Here is a 5,433-nt window from a genome sequence, read left to right as displayed (position 1 = left end):
AGTTTTTTGTATTTTTAGTAGAGACGGGGTTTCACCGTGTTAGCCAGGATGGTCTTGATCTCCTGACCTCGTGATCTGCCTGTCTCGGCCTCCCAAAGTGCTGGGATTACAGGCTTGAGCCACCGCGCCCGGCCTGTTTTATTAACTTTTATCTTTGGTAGCTGATTGCAACACAGCTGCTGCCCCATGTTTATGGAGCCATCCAGGAATCAAAGCTTCCTCATCCCCCACCCTTTTATCTTTTTTCTTCCCAAACCCCATGTTTCTGTGAATACCAAGTCCTACTTTTGACACCAATTCTGAGAATATAGGGAAAAAACAAACTCAGTTTCTCCTAGAGTCTCTCTCAACAATTAACACAGAAGACCACACCAATCAAGCAGTCAGTTCGGCAGGGACCACCAGTCGGCTGTCCTCTAATTCATTCAATTCTTGCATTTATCTACCTGGAGATGGCATCAGATCCCACAAGTTGAGGGCTCAGACCCCACGAATGCCCCTGCCATTTATAATACCAGTTCACGAGCTCCAGGCTGTTTTACCTGTGCTTCTGACCGAGCCGCCCTAAACTGAGGTTCCCACAACCCCCTCCTTAGGTGTAATTACTTTGCTAGAGCATCTCGCAGAACTCAGGGAGACATACACTTACATTTGCTGATTTATTATAAAGGACATTACAATGGATACTGATGAACACCAGATGACCAGATGGATCGGCTAAGAAATGTGGGAAGGGGTGCGGAGCTTCCTTGACCTCTCCAGGTCCTCCACCCTTCAGGAACCTTCATGTGTTCAGCTGTCTGGACACTCTCTGAACCTGGTTCTGTTGGGTTTTTAGAGAAATTGCATTACACAGGCATGATTGATTAAATTATTGGCCTTTGGCGATCAACTTCGCCTACAGTCCTGCTGACTTCCCCCAAGATTGGGGAAGTGAGGCTGTAAAGTCTCAACTCTTTAATTAGGTCTTGGTGTTTCCTGGGACCAGCCCTATCCTGGTGCTATCTAGGAGCTGCCAGCCATCAGCCAACACGTTACCATAAAAATACATCACTTTGGAGATTCCAAGGATTTTAGAAGTTGTATACCAGGAAATGGGACAATATGTATTTCACAATATCACACCACAGCAACAAAAACAAACAAGTGAGGAAGAATTCTTCATCTCAAAAAACCGTTATTGGAGCCATTAAATTTCAGTGTTGAGAATAAGATAAAGGAGGCAAGATAATAAAATATATCCAGAACAATAAAAGCTGAATTATTGGGTCAGGAGTACGTACATTGTGATTTTTTTCTTCTTTATTTTTTGAGATGGAGTCTTGCCCTTGTCCCCCCAGGCTGGAGGGCAATGGTATGATCTCAGCTCACTGCAGCCTCTGCCTCCCAGGTTCAAGCCATTTCCTGCCTCAGCCTCCCAATTAGCTAGGACTACAGGCACCCACCACCATGACTGGCTAATTTTTGTATTTTTAGTAGAGATGGGGTTTCACCATGTTGGCCAGGCTGGTCTTGAACTCCTGACCTCAAGTGATCCGCCTGCCTCAGCCTCCCAAAGTGCTGGGATTACAGGCCTGAGCCACCGTGCCCGGCCTACATTGTGATTTTGATAGATACTGTTTATATTGCCCTTCAAGGAGTTATACCAATTTAACCTCCTACAAGTAATGCATGAAGGTGTGTTTTCCATATTGCCTTGTCATTACAGCATGTTATCAAAATTTTTCCAGCTTGATAAGTAAAAAAATTTTTCCAGCTTGATGTAAAAAGTGGTATCTTGGTGTAGTTTTAATTTATATTTATCTCCTTATGAGAGGGGTTAAGTAATTTTTCATGTTTATGAATTATTTCTATTTCCTTTTCAGTGAATCATATTTTCTTAGTCTTTGCCCGATTTTCTATTTTGTTTTTGTCTTACTGAATTATAAGAGCTCTTTACGTATTAAAGAGATTTATCTATAATGTAAGTTGGCAATATTTCCCCCCATTTTGCCATTTGTCTTTTGCCTTTGCTTATTAATTTTTAAACACAGATTTTTCAAAATGTAAAATTTATCTTTTGTTTTGTTTTATGGCTTCCGGATATTGTCTTAGTTTAAAAAAAAAAAAAGGCTTTCTTCTCTTTTTCTAGAACATTTGTGGTGAAGCGGCATAGTTGTCTGTGGTAAATAGCTGGGGTTCATTGTCTCACACCAAGAAGATTAAGGACATGGACACACACAGGGAGTGAGTATAGGAGCAGAGGTTTAATAGGCAAAAGAAAGAAAAAGCCCCTTTCTCTCCCTGGCGAGACAGAAGGGCTCCTGAAAGGGAAAAACCAGTCTGTGGTGTACAGCACCAGATTTTATAGGCAGGCTTGAGGAGTGGTGTCTGATTTACATAGGGCCTACAGATTGGTTTGACCAGGTGTGACAATTACATAGCGTGCAGGGAAGGCTGGTTGCCCCACCCTAATCTCATTATGCAAATGGGGTCTTTGCCTGGCCAGCTCCATATTGTCTTCTCCTTGCTGTACACGTGATTTGGCAAAGAGAGGGGAAGATGGAGCTGTCATTTTTAACATGCCTAGTCCCAGATAGCCTTTTCCTGTTGGCACAACTGCCAGTGTTCACCTGTGCAAGCTTCCAGCTTACTTGTCTATGTCTGCAGTTCGATTTTCCAGGCTGCTCTTTGTTAGAAAAGAAAATGATTTTAGGGCTGTTTTTCATTAAAAGGAAAACCTTACCAAGGACTCCCATACCCTCACTATCTGCCTGAATAATGTCTTCTTAACTCCCCTATCAGTGGTTTCATTTTTTACACTATCATCTTTGATTCATCTGGAATTCATCCTGGTGAACTGTGTGAGATATGGATCAAACCTTGCTTTTTCCCTGATAGTTATTCAGTTGTCTCTCTACTATTTGCTTTTGTTGTTGTTGTGAGAAAGTCTCACTCTGTTGCCCAGGCAAGAGTGCAGTGGCACAATCATGGCTTACTGCAACCTCTGCCTACTGGGCTTAAGCAATCCTTCTATTTCAGCCTCCTGAGTAGCTGGGACTATAGGTGTGTGCCACCATGCCTGGCTTTTTTTTTTTTTTGAAATGGAGTCTCATTCTGTCACCCAGGCTGGAGTGCAGTAGTGTGATCTCGGCTCACTGCAACCTCTGCCTCCCGAGTTCAAGTGATTCTTGTGCCTCAGCCTCCTGAGTAGCTAGAACTACAGGCATGCCCTACCATGCCTGGCTAATATTTGTATTTTTAGTAGAGACGAGGCTTCACCATGTTGGCCAGGCTGGTCTCGAACTCCTGACCTCAAGTAATCTACCCACCTCAGCCTCCCAACGTGCTGGGATTACAGGTGTGAGTGACCACGCCCAGCTGATTTTTGTACTTTTTGTAGAGATGGGGTTTTGCCATGGTGCCCAGACTGGTCTCAAACTCATAAGCTCAAGTCATCTTTCCACCTTGGCCTCCCAAAGTGCTGGGATTACAAGCATGAGCCACCACGCCCAGCCTATACTCTTTATCAAATAGACCAACTTTTCTCCATTGATTTAAGATGCCACCTTTATCATATACTAAATGTCCTGCATGCATTAGAACCCTCCCTATCCCAAGATTAACAATGAATGCAAATTGTTGCATTAGAAAAAGTGAAGGCCGGGTGCACTGCTTCACACCTGTAATCTCAGCACTTTGGGAGGCCAAGGCAGGCAGATCACTGAGGTCAGGAATTCGAAACCAGTCTAGCCAACATGGTGAAACCCCATCTCTACTAAAAATACGAAAATTAGCCAGGCATGGTGGCACATGCCTGTAATCCCAGCTACTCAGGAGGCTGAGGCAGGAGAATCGCTTGAACCCAGGAGACAGAGGTTGCAATGAGCCGAGATCATGCCACTGCACTCTAGCCTGGATAACAGAAGGAGACTCTGTCTCAAAACAATAAATAAATAAAAATAAAAACTTACAAGTCCATAAAACACTGATTATCCTTATTACATGCAGTACACTCTGATTATTTTTATTCGATTACATCTTTTTTAAAAAATGCTACTTGATGGCCGGGCGCAGTGGCTCAAGCCTGTAATCCCAGCACTTTGGGAGGCCGAGACGGGCGGATCACGAGGTCAGGAGATCAAGACCATCCTGACTAACACGGTGAAACCCCATCTTTACTAAAAAATACAAAAATCTAGCCGGGCGAGGTGGCGGGTGCCTGTAGTCCCAGCTACTCGGGAGGCTGAGGCAGGAGAATGGCATGAACCCAGGAGGCGGAGCTTGCAGTGAGCTGAGATCCGGCCAGTGCACTCCAGCCTGGGCGACAGAGCGAGACTCCATCTCAAATAAAAAAAATTAAAAATGCTACTTGACAACTGTCTTAGTCTGTTTACCACAGACTGGATAATTTATAACATTCCATAGAGTGGGTAATTTGTAGAGAAAAGAGACTTATTTGGCTCATGTTTCTGGAGTCTAAGAAGTCTAAGAAATACCACCAGCATCTTCTTGGCACCTGGCAAGGGCCTTTGTGCTGTGTTGTCCCACCATGGAGGGTGGAAGGGCAAGTGAGTGCGAGAGAGAAGGAGAGGGCTGAACTCACTCTTATAACAACCTACTCTTGCGATAACGAACCCACTCCCGCAACAATGACATTAACTCATTGATGAGGGTAGAGCCCTCATGGCCTAATCACCTGGTAACAGTCCCACTCTCTATATTGTCACAATGACAATGGCATTTCAACACAAGTTTTGGAGGGGTCATTTAACCATAGTAAGAACCACCCCACTGATTTCAAGTCTGCGGGTAAATGGTTAACACAACCCTTTCTCATTCTGCATGAGAATTTAACCATTGTTTAACTTTCTAGACCTTTCCTTTGGAAACCTGATGAAGGTAGAATGTGAGCTTTGTTATTAAGGGACATTGTTTATGATTAAATAACCCCTGGCCGGTAAATTGCACCTGGACTAGGAGGAACTATAAGTATATATATAGAGACCTAATGGGGACTCCACACCTCAGGTGTCCCTGCATGTACTAACTTTTACAATTAAGTAGGTACCGTGCAGATACCAGGAAGCTACAGTATTCTTACAAGAGTTATGTGTGTATAGGTGATGAGCCTTCCAAGTCAGGATGGTTCTTGAATCCATCTGATGTGAGTCTCATTTCCTTGAACCTGCGCCACATCGCCTGGGGTGCAGGATACAGGAGAACACCTGGACAGCAGTGTGGATGTCTCCGTAGACTGCTGTGATGACTGCTACTGTGGAAGGATACTCCACAGTGCCCTGCGGTCTGTTTCAGGCAATTTGGGCTGCTATAACAAAAATACCTTAAACTGGGGAATTTATAAACAACAGGAACATATTTATCACAGTTCTGGAGGCTTAGAAGTCTAAGATGAAGTCATTGGCAGATTTGTTGTCTGGTGAGGGCCCACTT

This window comes from Colobus angolensis, unplaced genomic scaffold, assembly GCF_000951035.1.
Source record: "Colobus angolensis palliatus isolate OR3802 unplaced genomic scaffold, Cang.pa_1.0 Scaffold2, whole genome shotgun sequence".
Lineage (NCBI taxonomy): Eukaryota > Metazoa > Chordata > Mammalia > Primates > Cercopithecidae > Colobus > Colobus angolensis.
Note: the sequence above shows the minus strand (reverse complement) of the source record.